Source organism: Sus scrofa, chromosome 14 (genome assembly GCF_000003025.6).
Source record: "Sus scrofa isolate TJ Tabasco breed Duroc chromosome 14, Sscrofa11.1, whole genome shotgun sequence".
In the NCBI taxonomy this organism is placed as follows: domain Eukaryota; kingdom Metazoa; phylum Chordata; class Mammalia; order Artiodactyla; family Suidae; genus Sus; species Sus scrofa.
Genome location: NC_010456.5, coordinates 55,644,655 through 55,660,909, shown reverse-complemented (window position 1 = coordinate 55,660,909; position 16,255 = coordinate 55,644,655). Strand labels below are relative to the sequence as shown.

Here is a 16,255-nt window from a genome sequence, read left to right as displayed (position 1 = left end):
GCCCTGCTCAGCAGGCACAGGGTGCCAAGGCTGGGACCTGCCAAATCCTGCAGCCTGTCCAACACTTGCCCTGGACCCCCTAGACTTTTCTTTTTCATGTTCTTTTTGGCTTTTTAGGGCCACACCTGAGGCACATGGAGGTTCCCAGAATAGGAGTCTCATCAGAGCTGCAGCTGCTGGCCTACGTCACAGCCACAGCAATACCAGATCCCAGCTTCATCCTTGACCTATGCCGAAGCTTGCAACAATGTTGGATCCTTAACCCTCTGAGCAAGGCTAGGAATTGAGCCCGCATCCTCATGGATACTAGTTGGGTTCCTAACCCACTGAGTTACAATGGGAACTCCTGAGTCCCTAGACTCTTCCACAGGTCACCAGGGGTCTTCATAACCTAGCTCCCATCTGCCTTTTCCACTCTCCCTACTGCACTTTGCTAACTCTGAGCCTTTGCACGGGCTCATCCCTCTGCTTGGAAAGCCCCTTCTTATTTGGGTTGAAAAAAGTGACTCGGTTTTCCAGGGTCAGTTTAAAACACGAGCTCATCGTCAGGTCCTTTCTGCACTCACTGCTCTCAGGGAGAACCGATGCTCCCAGCACCATAGCTTCCACAGCACTATAAATGCGGTTGTCAGAGCATTAACACGGGGTAAGGGAGCTGTTTGCACACACACTGGACTCGCTGGTGCGTGGATTACAGGTGGTAGTCACATATTCAGTAAATGAACATTTTAGATGCATTTGGCTTACATACAGACTTTTAGCAATACATCTATTACTATCTGCAAAATGTATGCATTAAAAAAGTCCCTCCAGGAGTTCCTCTTGTGGTGCATGTGGGTTAATGATCTGGCTTGTCTCTGTGCCCTTGCTGGTTTGATCCCCAGCCTGGTGCAGTGGGTTAAGGGTTCAGCGTTGCCACAGCTGTAGTGCAAGTCGCAGATGTGGCTTGGATTTGATTCCTGGCCCAGGAACTTCCACATGCTGATGGTGCAGCCAAAAACGGTAAAAGAAAAAAAGAGTCCCTCCACAGTGTCCAGCAATTCAGATGACCATGGTTCGCAGCAGTAATGAACAGGAAAAGCAGGGCAAGGCTGACAACCCCAGGAAGGCGGGTCATGGTGAGGACGGGCAGAACGCTGTGGCGACAAATCCCAGGGCCAAGAAAATGCCTGGGTCCAGGCTAACAACTGGCTTATTTCAGACACTATTTACTAAAACAAATTTGAGCATAAGGAATGGGTCTGGGGAGAAACTGAGGCGTTCAGAGGAATTCAGAATGCAGAGTGCACCTGGGGTGTGGGGGCTGGTCCCCGAGGCGCAGGATACACAGTGCTTTTGTCAACTGTTCTAGACAGTTCTAAGAACTTGGAGACACAGCAGAGTGGCGGCTGTGGGTGCTTGTGCTGCAACGTGGACAGACAGACAGAGCAAGCACAGAAAAGTCTGTAAGAAACAGCCAGAAAAAGACCCAATTCCACAAGATCCACCAAGGCGAGGAGGATGGAGAGGAAACTCCAAACCCTAAGTGACAGGGACATAGGGAAAGCCACTCAGAGACAGGACAGGGTGATGGGGTCACCCGGATGCCCAAAGGTCTAGGTCAGCAGATGACTCCAGCGACCCCGACGCTATTAGATAAAATTCAGCAGAAGAACAGAGGGCATGTCACTGCTGAAGGCCAGCTGACGTGTCTCTGCCTCACCTCATTCCAGAAAGAATGCGGTGGCTCATACTGCTGTCAGTTTCCCTTTGCTATTTCCCTTGAGGTTCAACACTATGGAAATCTCCACACAGCCTTTAAAATTTCAGAGCCTGTCTTTCCATCGGTGCCACATCTGCTTCCCCCTGCACAGACCTTCGAACATACACTTAGACACTTAAGTGATCTGTCTCCCCAACCAAGATGAGACTGTCCCTCATCCATGTGGCCCCACAGGTGTCAGAAGCTAAAGAAGCATCTATAGACTGTCAGAGCCCCTGGGTTGTAAGTGAAATCAACTGGGGCACCGAGAAAACAGAATTTTCCCAAGATCGATGGACAGAAACTAAAACCAAATAGGGGTTACTCATGCTGGTTTAACATGCCACCGGCTTTCAGCTCCAGGTGTGGCTGAAGAGTCTGCAGGAGGTCAGAATATGCCCCCCCAAAATATGCCATCCTGGCACAAGGATTATCTTGAACTGAAGGCAATTAAAAAAACAGCAGACACAGGAGGAACTCTCTGGACTCCCCCTTTCAACCTAAAAGCGGAACATCAATGTCCCTTTGTGAAGGTGTTTTCCCCTCCCTTCTCCCAGGAGAAGGAAAACAACCAGTATCTCTGGAGAAAGATGTCACCAAGATGGGTCTGCACTGAAGTTCCTGCTCTGGCACAGTGCATTAAAAATCCGACTGCAGTGGTTCTGGTCTGCAGAGGTGCAGGTTCAATCCCTGGCTGGGGCAGTGGGTTAAAGGATCCCATGATGTGGCAGCTGTGGTGGCTTGGATTCAATCCCTGGCTCAGGAATTTCTATATGCAGTGGGTGTGGCCATTAAAAAAAATCTACTACTAAAAAAAAAAAAAATGGGCCTGTACAAATAAACTTTACTAAGATAACCCTTATCTGTCATTACTTTCTGCCACATATTTAACTTCCCACAACTTACCGTTCCTAGAAGCTCAAACCCCTTTGTCTTGTCACCCTCCCATAACTCATTTCCCTTTGTTAAAATGGTATACACGCTCTCAAGCCTAAATGATTCTTTGAATTTTCTCATCTTTCCTGTGAAGGTCCTGCGTACATGCATAGTAAACTTTTCCCCTTGTTATTCTGACTCTTTTCTCCTGTTAATCGCTCCTGTCATCAATTTAATTCACAGGCCCCAGGCACTGAACATAAGAGGGTAGAGGAAACGTTTTTTTTTCCTCTCCTAGTTTCCATAAAAGGTATACACGGCAGGTCCTCACTCCAGAGCAACAGGACAGGACAGATGCCTCCTCAAATCAGGCTTGAAAAACACAAAAGAGGAAGACACCAATTCTTGGGTGTGCCCGGACCCTCATACAGGTAAGGAAAGAGGGCAAAGTGGAGGTCACTGTGATAGTGGATCCCACAGATAAAAAGAGGGGCGTCTCTCCAGCAAGAGACTCAGACTGTGAGGGTCCTAGCACCACCCACTGCCTGCCATCCCTGTCTTTGTCTCTCCCTGTGTCCAGAACCTGAGCCATAGAGCCAGAGGGGCCATCAAGGAGAATAACCTACTGGTAACAGACTGACCTTGACAACTGCCATACATTGCTCTGCTTTCCATTCCCTCCCAATACCCCCTTGCTCTTTCCCTCCTGCTTTCTAATTCTGTTTCCCCTACGTGGACCTTAATACTTGTATATTGTTTTGGCAAAAATCTCTTCAGTTTACATATTCGTGTGATGAAATGCTGAAAGAAGTAAATACAGTTGAATTTGGGTGCTGGGCTCTGAGGGCACATTTTCTTTCCATGTTAACACCTCTTGCTGCAGTTGCAGAGGTGTTCTCATAAAAATTTTGGAAACAATTTACAAAGATTTCCTTCTTCCTAATGCCATCACCCTGCCCCACCTCCTCTGGTGGCCACTTGGGGAGGGGGTGGAAGGGAGGGCTCCACAGCTGAAAGTTAGACACAAGCACCAGGAGGACGCACAGGGACTAGAAAAGCAGAAAGCCCAATTAGTGCCAGTTGCTAGATGGAGGGCTACTGCTCTGAGTCGTGCATGCATTTGATGTGGCAGAGAGGATGCTTCGGGCCCTGGAGGGATGTTTAAAGCACATCCTCTGTCTATTCTATCTACTTCCTTAGCTGCACAGCACACATCCTAGTAGAAAGTTAACCCAGCCCCCCAGGGAGAAATGGTTTGAGAAGTCAAAAGAAGAGAGAGGGACAAATCTTCGCCTTTGGGAAGGACACGCATGCGCAGTTCCTGGGGCTGGGTCTCCTCCACACAGCTCAATTGCTCATCTCCCATTGCTATAGGCTTTTCCTTGGTTAGTTTAAAAAGTCACCATCACCCACAAATACCCTGACAGAATATTCCTGGATAGAAAGGACACTGCGGTCACCATTGTTTTATTGCTCGAGAGAAATCCTGCAGGTATGTTGTGAGGATTAAATGAGATCATCCACATAGTGCATCCCAATGAAGCCTGGTCCTCCCTTCATCCCACTGCCTGCTGCTCCCTCCATGGTCTGGTCCTCCTAGGTTGGGCCATCGGTGAATTGCTTGCAGATACCTGGGAACCTCATGGCTTAAGGGACAGAACAGCTTTGTCATAGCCAAATATACATCCTCACTTCTTCTTGGATACCCAAGGCCCATTCCACAAGCACCATATCTTCAACACACCTGCACCCCCCATCTGCACAAGACCTGCCTTTTTGTTTGCCAAGTTCCACCAGGAAAACGGATTGCACACCAGCTGCCACTTGACCTGACAAAAGCTCCTTGACAATTAAAGTGATTTGGAAAGCTCCAGCTACCTTGTTGAATGTATCTCTTTTTAAGGACCCATTGTTTTCTCTGCAGTAATTTTTTTCTTTCAGCAGTACTTCTTGCCTCTACTTCTTTCCCTAAATGGAAATTTCTTTTGCATTTGTTTTCACTTCTGATCATTTGTTAAAGATACTGGTTTACTCTTCTCATGGCTTAAACCAGCAGTTAAGACCTTTCAGTAGTATTAGACTAATTTCTAAACTATAATCAATCTCCCTGTTTTTCTTTTCTGACACTCATTCAGCTTCTCTGATTTTACAATTAAAATTCCTTTGCTGGCTACTGTTGAAGGATATTTTTGCAGTATTTTTGGTATATTAAAGAGGTTAAATTTCAGTTTCTGATTTAAGAAAACTGACCCATCTCCCTACCTGAATCATAAACCTCTTGAGAAAACCATGACTCGAAAAGACACGTGTACTCCAACGTTCATTGCAGCACTATATACAATAGCCAAGACATGGAAACAACCTAAATATCCATTGACAGAGGAGTGGATAAAGAAGGTGTGGTACATATACACAATGGAATATTACTCAGCCATTAAAAGGAAAGAAATAACAGCATCTGCAACAACATGGATTGACTCAGAAATTATCACGCTAAGTGAAGTCAGACAATGACACCAATATCAAATGCTATCATTTACATGTGGAATCAAAAAAAGGACACAATGAATTTCTTTGCAGAACAGATACTGACTCACAGACTTTGAAGAACTTATGGTATCCAAAGGAGACGGGTTGGGGGTGGGGGAACGCGTTGAGGGTTTGGGATGGAAATGCTGTAACATTTGGTTGTGATGATCACTGTGCAACTATAAATATAATAAAATTCACTGAGTAATTTAAAAAATAAACTTCTTGATGCCAGAGTACATGTAGAGTGAATAAAGATACCAAATGAAAACAAGAAAAAATCTGCAAGATTAAACAACAGCACAGGCTCAGAAAGGTGTTCTGAGAACAAATCAGGTAATTTGATGTCTTAAAGACATTGATTCAAAATTCCATGAAGAGAGCCATCTACTAACCTGCATGGCATTACTGGGCATTTTCCCTTCTTCAAATATAACAAAAATGACACAAGGTAAGAAAAATGTGACAGTGACATGTGGCAATAAACAAATGAGAATGACTTGTCCAGTGGTCTTTAGCCTCCTCAGCCACTTGGGCTGCCTTCCTCCGTAAGCAGTAGTTGTTCGGTGAGCGAGTGTGTGTGTGTGTGTGTGTGTGTGTGTGTGTGTGTGTGTGACATTATACACAGTCACTCCTAAGCCCATCCTCCTGACACAGCTGCCAGACACTTGCTTCCCCGTGACCAGAGGACAGCATCATCCAAGTTCCACCTGATATTCCACCATTTCCAAGAATGTACTGAGATTTGGGTGGGCTTCAGGGACTGCCATTTTGGCTTTAAAAACTGTAAAATGCTTATGGGAAAAGCTTTTTCCTTGTTTTCCTACCGTCGATATGCATGAGAAACTCAAAGGCAACTGCCTGGACAATTACGGTGCTCCTGGGAATGACCCTCTGGCAGTGCTTTTTTTCCCAGCCGGCCAAACATCTTGAGGCTTCCTCTGAGCAATTTTATTTTAAGGAGGCTGAGGACTGGAGCCATGTGTGGGTGGAGGGGCAAACATGAATCCCGTAGTCCTAAATAGTCATTTCAGCCTAATAACCCCATAGTGAGGAGCTACCTGGCAAAGCACCAAAATAAATTCTGTATTTACATTAACGCCTACTATGTACTGAGTACTACAACCAGGTCTTACCATGACTGATAACTGAGCCAACCCCACATTTCAAAAATAATTCACAGTTTACCTGTACCATCCTGTTTCTCAGGACTGAAGAAGGCTTTCCAAGGTAGCCTTTGGCAGGGAACAGGGCCAGATCAGATGGCAGGTGCCTCCCTTCCCCCCGCACCATGCAAAGATCAGGAAAAGGAGTTCCCCAAAGAATCAAGAAGCTGGTCAAAAGCCTGGGTCCCCTCCCTGCCTCTTTGAGGCATTTGCCACTGACTGTGCCTGTCACACCCTGAGAAGGAAGCACCACAGTAAGGACTCAGCAGATGACAAGACTGACACGCTTTAAGGGGGAACACCAGCCCGGCCCAGCAGGCCTTCTGCTCTGACTGAAAAAAGGCCCTGTAGTAGCCCTTTGCAGTCCTGGGAGGCAGCAGAAAAAGAAAACTGGAGCTGGGAAGAGGGTAGGAGAACCGTGTCCATGATCCCTTTTATCACTTGATCAAAGTTTAATATTTTTGGATTTCCTAATAACTGGCCCAAGAGACACAAAAATAAGCAAGTTCTCTTTATTTTTATATTAAGAAGTTTTTTCCAGTCATACCTCTATCCACCTTCCAGCCTCTAACCCTCTTCTTATTATTTCCAAGGTAATTAAAAAAAATCAAACCAAAGCTCCCGCAATGCCATTGGGCGCCCGCGCTGCGATCGCAGCTCATTTCAGCACCAGACTCGGGGACAGACGCCATAAAAGAAGGGAAACAAACCCGTGCCCCGTCTTCCACTGTGGCCCCCGGGACCGCTCCCGAGGCAGGTGTCCCGGGTGCTGGAGAATTAAGAGGGCTTCTTCAGGCCAAAAACATTTCCCCAAATAAAATGACCAACTAGCCACTCCATTCGTTCCATTACGGTCCTCTTTAGCGGGGGACGTCCCTGCCGTGAGACTAGCGAACAGCCATGACCTATCTAGGGAAAGGGGGTCCCCAGGAATCTCCCTCGCCTCAAGCCGGAGAGATCGGGCGGCTCTGACCCCTAGGAGGCCCCTTAAACGTTCCGAGTTGCCGGTCCAAACCTGCGCTCGGGTTTCCCTACGGCTCGGCGGAGTGTCCCGGGTTCGAGGAGCTCCTGCACCGGCCAGCGCTGGGCCGCCGACGCCCACCTGTGCGGACGCCCAGAAGGCCGGGCTAGCTGCGGGCCGCCAGCATAACCACAGGTATTTGCGAGCTTCCACTGACAGCTGTAGGACGACCCAGGCACCAGAACCGTCTCTCCAGTTCCAGAGACTTTCCCGCCCGAGTTTCCCTTTCGTCTCTAGCTGGGCTCGAGCTCGCTGGAGCAAGGGCTGTGTCATAGCCCACCCGACACGCCCCTGTCGGCCAGCCCTCCGGCGGGGAGCCCACTTACCCTACCCGGGAGCGCGGACCGAGGGCGCCGCTCACGCGCTGGCTTTGTCTCCGGCGTGGTGCACGCGAGGGGCTGCCAGACCGATCGGCCTCGCTCCGCTTCCGGGCGCGGGGCTGAGGGGGCTCCGGCTCCGCGCCTCGACACTGACGGGCTCGCGGAGGAAACGCGCGCCCCGCACCGGCCCTCCCCGCCCCCGGGGTCTCCGCGCCGCGTCACCAGCCCCGCCCCGTCCCGCGCCTCGCGGGCCAGGCGGGGAAAGACCACGTGAGGCCGAGCGGGGGCGCCGGTCCCAAGCAGGTGCCCCGCGGGAGAGTGCAGTCACCCAGACGCCAAGTACTTTGTCTGCTCAGCCCCCTGTGCGTGCTCCAGGCGCGCGTCCATGTGCAGCGGGGGCAGAACGCGTGTCCCCCGACCCCCGACCCCTCGCGTCCACGTCGGTCGCGCCCCCTCCGTAGCAGGGTCTCGCAGGGCGCCCGGGAAGGGCCGGGAAATCCCGCCTGCCGCCGCCGACGTCACGGATGCGTCATCGGGGCTCCCGCACCCGGGCTCTTTTCTCTGCCCGTGCCCCTCGCCTCCCAGCCCGGACCCCGCGGCCAGCTCTGCGCGCTCCCAGCTTGGCCTCGCGCCCCCTGCCCGGCTCAGCTCTCCGCCTGGAGCGCGCGTCGCCCAGGGGTCGGGGGAGGGGAGATGAGAAGTGGAAGCGGGGTCTTGGCGCCCTGGTCCTCGCTGGGTGCTGGGACCTGAGCCTTTGGCATCCTCACCCTTGCCTGAGGATTAGATCCAGGGACGAGCCAGGCTAGGCGCGGCTTTTACATCCATCCGTCCAAAGAACACACAATATACCCTCCCCCACCCCCAAGGGGGCGATGAAAGGTGAGATGCTTACTGCCCATAAAAATTCACAGGGCATCGTCTCTTTTTACCGGGCAAAGGTTAACCCTGACGTTGCTGAGTTACAGGAAAAGAAGGGTGGCCACGCCAGCCCTAGGCTTTGAGAGTGATGCTCTCCTCCCGGCCGCGACCGGGATGGCGGGAACACAGTCTCTGTGTTAGTGGAGAGCTGTTTCCGCTGGGAAATCCTTGGCGACACCTCATTCTTTTTGAATTGTAAGCGTTTGGCGATAGAAATATTTAAAACCTCTCCATTATTATAGTCCTTTTCCTTTAGGGAAAACAGCATAAGTGCCTTTCATTTTCCATCTCCTGGTAAAATAATGCAAAGTCTTTGGAATAGGGAAGCTACATAACACTTCCAGCCGTGTTAGCAAGATTGGCAGGAAAAGGAGGCCGATATTAATTCCTTTATAAGAACAGCAGAAAAATGTGGTTAACAATTAGCAAATATTTCTTGAAAATCTCCATTTGCCTCCTTCCTCCACCATCAGCAGCAGTTCCTTGCGGTAAATAATACAATGATCTTCTTTCTTACATCTCTGATCCTCATTGACTTGACATTTGCCCCAGACAAATATGCACCTTCAAAGAAAGCAAATGCAGAGGTCAGAACAGGCCCCCTGGGGCCAGCAAGCATCTCACACAGCTTTTTTTTCCCCCCAGCTCAGAAGTGCCCATTTAAGGCACAGAGTTAAAATGTGATAAAATGATGCAGCCAGTAAATACCCACTGCACTGACCTTTTTTATTTTTTATTTTTCAGGTCCACTCCTGTGGCACATGGAAATTCCCAGGCTGGGTGTCGAATTGGAGCTGCAGCTGTTGGCCTACACATCAGCCATGGGAACTTGAGATCCAGGAGATCTGAGCCAGTCTGCGACCTATACCACAGCTCAGGGCAACGGGATCCTTAACCCACTGAGTTGGGCCAAGGATGGAATCTGCATCCTCATGGATACTAGTTGGGTTTGTTACTGCTAAGCCACAACGGGAACTCCTGCACTGACCTTTTTTAAAAAGTGAGAAATATATATATACACATACTGCATTTAAAATTCAACAAATCCAAAACCGGGCTCGTTATTTCTACCCCCAAATCTATTTCTCCTCTATTTCCTGACTCAACAGGCACCACTCCCCACTTGGTTGTCTAAGGCAGACTCCTCAGTTTCGGTATTATCCCAACTTCCATCTCAATCAATCCCAATTAGTCGATTGTAGAAATCAATATCGACCCTTCCAGGTTTCTCACTTCTGTCTTTTTATAATTTATCACAACATCCCTTGAGGTAGGATTGTGTCCATTTTAAAGAGAAAGAAGAGGGTCAGTCTAAGCCAGTGGTTCCAGCCTGAATCCCAAGACCAGCAGCATCAACATCCGTGAGTACTTGGTAGAAATGCAAATTCTTAGGACATACCCCAGCTCTACTGAATCAGAACCTCTGAGCATGGAACTCAGCTCTCCAGGTGATTCTTTTTTTTTTGTTTGTTTCTTTTGCTTTTTAGGGCCACAACTGTGGCATATGGAAGTTTCCAGGCAAGGGTTCCAACTGGAGCTGCAGCTGCTGGCCTACGTCACAGCCACAGCAACATGGGATCTGAGCCTTGTCTGTGACCTACACCACGGCTCACAGCAACGCCGGATCCTTAACCCACTGAGCAAGGGCAGGGATTGAACCTGCAGTGTCATGGTTTCTAGTTGGATTCATTAACCACTGCGCCACGAAGGGAACTCCCAAGTGATTCTAATTCTATCACTGGCCATCACCCAAGACTGCTGCGTTGATGAGAATTCAATTAACAATCACGCTAAGGGAAAAAAAAAAAGGGAATTTTATTTGAACCCAACTAAAGATTATAACCCAGGAGACAGACTCTCAGAAAGCTCTGAGAACTGTTCTACCTGTTAGAAGTCAAAGGCACAATCATGTACGTTTTCAAGACAGTAGACCATGTATCAAAATGACATACTGATATTTTACACAAGGTCCACTGAGGATGTACAGTCCAGGTAAGCCCACACCAAGCACCAAGTTACCATGTCCCCCTACAGAGTTGGGAAAGCACGCTATTCTTTTCAGAAGTTACAGTGATGGAGTCAGAAGAAAGGGGGAATTCAACGCTCTTTATGGTCCCACAGGCACTCCCATCTTTGAGAAGTTCTGGTTAATGTGTAATGCAAATACACAATGCACATTAGGGGGAGAGGGGAGAGGCCCAAACGGACAGAGAGAAAATTTTGTGGTTAAATTTTCTCATCCTGCCTTAAAGTGTAAATTTTATTTCATCACCTGCAATCGCCTGCCACCTGGCTCCAGATCCCGGCCATTCATTTTTCTTCCTTTGTCCCTGCATCTCTGTCTGATATGGATATAGCCACTGTAGATTTCTCAGGTTGGTGTTTGCATGATGTATCTTTTTTCATCCTTTCATGTTTAACTATGTAATTACATTAATCTGTATCTTTATTCTTAAAATGGGATTCTCTTCTTGTAGAGCTGGATTCGATTTTTTTTTTTTTTTTTTTTTTAAGGAATGCACCTGTGGCATATGGAAGTTCCCAGGCTAGGGGTCGATTCCAAGCTGCAGCTGCTGGCCTTTGCCACAGCCACAGCCACAGCAACTGGGGATCCGAGCTGCGTCTGTGACCTACACCAAAGCTCACGGCAATGCCAGAAACCTAGATCTCTTTGAGTAGAAACCTTCTTATGGATCTCTGTGCCACAAATTCCCATTTCTCAGCCTCCCCAGACTCTAATCTCTAGCCTTCATCACAAGATTTCTGTATTGGTAAGATCCCCTTCTGCACTGGGGCTTGTAAGTGTCCCCAGGCAGAAGGCTGAGGCAATAAGGTCTTCATTAGCCTCTTTCTCAGGGAGCAACACTGAAAATCCTTGTTCCATAGTATCCTAGTTTCCAGTTGTTTAGGATAGCAGGTAAGCCTGATCCCAGTTTCCCAGAGTGGATGGAGCAGAAGTTCTTGGACTATCTTTTCACTTTAATTTCCCCTCATCCCTTACTTTGACCTTATGTCTATGACACACCGCTTCCATGTCCTGCTTTCTTAACCTTTGAGACTTGGCCACATTGGTTTCCTTCCACCTTGGCCCAAACCTAGTAAATTTCTATTTTCTTCAAGATTTGGTGAAATCACTAGCATCCCTGGGAAACCTGACCTGTTTGCTCCCCCACTTTCCACTTTAGTCAGTCTGATCTACAAAACCTCTATTATAAAATATGTTCATTGTATCATATATTTTTTTTTTTTTTGTCTTTCGCTCGTTTAAGGCCGCACCCGTGGCATAAGGAGGTTCCCAGGCTAGCGGTCTAATTGGAGCTGTTGTCGCCGGCCTATGCCAAAGCCACAGCAGTGCCAGATCCGAGCCACGTCTGAGACCCATACCACAGCTCACAGCAATGCTGGATCCTTAACCCACTGAGTGAGGCCAGGGATGGAACCTGAAGCCTCGTGGTTCCTAGTGGGATTCATTTCCACTGCGCCACAATGGGAACTCCTTTTTTTTTTTTTTTGTATCATAACTTTTTTAAAAGGCATGTCTCGCTGCATCATTCCATGAGTTCTTTAGGAGCCTACCTTATAAATATTTGGGTTCAGTATGTTGTAGAGGCTTTAAAAATGTTAAGTGGGACTCCATGTTTCAGGGGACATCAAGAAAAACCATGTGCTTATTGATCTGCTTACTTTTAAATATCTGTAAGGATTTGGCAAAGGTGATTTGGTGTTATGACTGGCCCCCCTTAGGAGGTAAATGACCAAAAGGCTTGGCTTTTGAACATTTTTCCTGGATAAAAAGTTTTCAAGGATCAGTTGATAGAGTGATAGTTAAAAACCGCAAAATATTGTGTGAAATGGAGTGATTTAATGCTCAAAGAAAATACAAGAATTACCAACTGAAAGAGACTGTTGCTTCTGGAACAGTTCATCTCTGAGTGGTAACCAGATTTTTGGACTTAAACAGGGGTCTAAATGAGCCTTTTTTGGTGGATCTATAAAAAGCTATTGTGATCCCTGAATGGATATGTGTACACAACACTATCATTCTTATTTTTATGTATTTATTTTTTATTTCCGCTTTTTTTTTTTTTTTTTTTTTTTTTTTTAGGGATTGCACCTGCAGCATATGGAAGTTCCCAGGCAAGGGTTCAAATTGGAGCTGCAGCTCCTGGCCTATGCCACAGCCACAGCAACATGGGATCCGTGCCATGTCTGTGACCTACATCCCAGCTCATGGCAACACCAGATCTTGAGATAAACATGGAAGAACTGTGGCCTATTGAAACAGAGGACAAGAAAGAGTGTCCTCTTTGGAGGAAGCCAAATAAATTCACTCCAAGGTATGGAGTTTCTCAGCAAAAAAGAAACATGAGGAAAGCGTGTAAATTAAGATAATCCAAGATTGGGCTTCAGGTTCTGTGAAAGACATTATCCAAAGATAAGGAAAAAAATTTTTTTAAAAAGCAAAGAAACAAACATATGATTCATACATACTATAGATCTGTCCACTCACCCATCCATCCACTCATCTATTCATCCATCCATCCATCCATCCTTCTTTCCCAGTGTATACCTAATCTACCCTTTCTAATTATACTGTAAATTGCTCAAAACATTTAAAAAATCCTCTTTTGGAGTTACCTTCAAATGGACCCAATTTTTTTTTTTTACCACTTTGTAATTGTACTTTTTGACTGAAACAGTTATCAAATATTTTCTTTATAAGATTCAACTCTGAATGACTTCTGGTTGTTTTCAAAACTCAGATTTCCCAACATTGAGTATATTAAAAACAATCAATTGTAATTATTTTTTTGGCCGCCCTCATGCATAGAAGTTCCCAGACCAGGGATAGAACCCATGCCACAGCAGCAACCTGAGCCACTGCAGTGACAACTCTAGATCTGTAACCCACTACACATGAGGGAAGTCCTGAAAGAAATTTAGGATTCAGGAAAATGCCATAGGAAAGAGACTATCAGTTTAACACAAAGCAATGGGGAAGAGGATGCCTTACGAAGTGAGCACCAGTATAAGGCACATGTATCTGAATGGCAGAACTGAAGCCAGCTCTGCAAGTGATGCTGCACTGACGACCAAGGAACGATGCTCATATCTAAAGACGCACAGGCTAGAAAGGTGTGGAAGACACCCATTCTTTCAATCTCAACTGGAGGCTGGGAGGCATAAGATCTCACAGTGGTGTTCTCCAGACCATCTTTGAATATAAAACAGATGTCGTATAGATGGCCAAAAAACCCCCCACAAACAAACCTAAAAAAACCCATGAAAAGATGCTCCATATCACTATTCAGTAGAGAAAAGCAAATCAAAACTACAATGAGGGGTCACCCTACACCAGTCAAAATGGTTATCATCAAAAAGTCTATGAACAATAAATGCTGGAGAGGGTGTGGAGAAAAGGGAACCCTCCTACAGTGTTGGTGGGAATGTCAGTTGGTGCAACCATTGTGGAGAACAGTAAGGAGTTTCCTCAAAAAAACTAAACTTACTAAACTAAAAAACTATATGATCTAGCAATCCCACTCCTGAGCTTATATTCAGAGAAAACCATAATTTTGAAAAAATACATCCACCCCAGTGTTCACTGCAGGACTATTTACAATAGCCAAGACATGGAAGCAACCTAAATGTCCACTGACAGATGAATGGATAAAGAGGATGTGGTACATATGTACAATGGAATATTGCTTGGCCATAAACAGAACAAAATAATGCTATTTGCAGCAACATAGATGGCCCTAGAGATTATTATGCTAAGTCCAACGGAGAAAGACAAACATCTTATGAGATCACTAATATGTGGAATCTAATAAAAATGATATGAAAGAACTTATTCACAAAGCAGAAACAGACTCAAAAGATTTCAAAACCAACTTACGGTTACCAAAGGGGAAATGTTGGGGGGAAGGGTAATTAAGAGATTGGGATTGGAGTTCCCGTCTTGGCTCAGTGGTTAACGAATCTGACTAGGAACCATAGGTTGCAGGTTCGGTCCCTGGCCTTGTTCAGTGGGTTAAGGATCCGGTGTTGCTGTGAGCTGTGGTGTAGGTCGCAGACTCGGCTTGGATCCCATGTTTCTGTGGCTCTGGTGTAGGCCAGTGGCTACAGCTCTGATTGGACCCCTAGCCTGGGAACCTCCATATGCCATGGGAGAGGCCCTAGAAAAGGCAAAAAAAAAAAAAAAAAAAAGATTGGGATTGACATATAAATACTACCATATACAAAATCAATAAGTATAGCACAGAAAATGTACTCAATACTCTGCAGTAGCCTATATGAGAAAAGAATCTGAAACTTATCTATATAAGTTATACATACATGTATAACTGAATCACTTTGCTGTACACCTGAAACTAATGCAACATTTTTTTTGGCACCACCCATGGCATATGGAAATTACTGGTCCAGTGATCAATTCTGAGCCACAGCTGCGACCTGTGCCTCAGCTGTGGCAACACTGTATCCTTTACCCATTGCACTGGGCCAGGGATCAGATCCATGCCACCACAGAGACACTGCCAGATCCTTAACCCACATCACCACAACGAGAACTCCAAAACTAACACAATGCTGTAACTCAACTATATTCCAATAAAATTTTTTAAAGAAGAGATGTCTATTTTATCTAACTGGAAGTACACATGAATAGTTTTTACTTGGTTGTAATAAAACACCACTATCCACAATATTATCTATAGGAAGTACATGATGAAATTAGCTAAAAACCATTTGCATTTAGGTCATATCAACAAACATGAAAATATACTTCCGTTTTTCCCAAAATCTCAGAAAAGACAGTCTTTTTTCCCTCCTAAATGAGATGCTAATCATTTTTAAAGCTCATTTAAACAAAATTAAAATTTGAGAATGAAAGAATTACTTATTGCAATCAGCCTTCAGAAAGTTTGGTAAGACCAGTTTAATTTATTTTGCAAATGAGCCAAACTTTGCCACAAAACACTCTTTCCTAGATTCATCTCTCAAAGTTCATGAGAGAAAAAAACAAGCTCAGCACTTGAGCAAGAATATTGTAGCTGAGTCCCAAATGATCTGCTAGTCATTTTGGCCTCAAAGTACACATTGCATTATTTAATTTCTCTCAAATAGCTGAGTTGCAATTCTGCATCCAAAAGTGGCACGATGTATTTTTCTGTTCAAGTCATATAACACAGTAAAATTAGTGGCTCCTCCTTCCCAACTCAATGTACATTCAAGTGCGTATGTTCTGTACTGACAAATGTAGCTGCTTTTGTTTGTTTGTTTGTTTTTTAGGGCCGCACCCACGGCATATGGAGGTTCCCAGGCTAGGGGTCGAATTGGAGCTGTAGCTGCCCGCCTACGCCACAGCCACAGCAATGCAGGATCTGAGCCACGTGTGCGACCTACACCACAGCTCACGGCAACACCAGATCCGAGTCGCATCTGCAACCTTCACCACAGCAACGCCGGATCCTTAACCCACCGAGCAAGGCCAGGGATGGAACCCGCAATGTCGTGGTTCCTAGTTGGATTCATTAACCGCTGAGCCATGACGGGAACTCCTGTAGCTGCTTTTTAAATTGTGGAGTTTAAAATTGTATATAACCTTGGGGAAATAGCAGATAAATACCATGTGTGTGGAGGCCCTTCGTGTGATCTTCCAAAATGGCAGTTTGCGCTGAAC

General features: G+C 46.3%; 1 protein-coding gene across 2 annotated transcripts in view; it reads right to left on the bottom strand.

Annotated features, from left to right (window-relative positions):
• Positions 1-8,167, bottom strand: part of GNG4 (G protein subunit gamma 4) — a 72,343-nt gene extending 64,176 nt beyond the window's left edge. The window contains exon 1 of one of the 2 annotated variants that reach the window (XM_021072991.1): positions 7,665-8,167. The gene's annotated coding sequence lies outside the window, so the exon portion shown is untranslated. Of the gene's footprint in view, positions 1-7,659 lie in introns of both variants that reach the window. The other variant, XM_021072990.1, reaches the window with a different exon arrangement.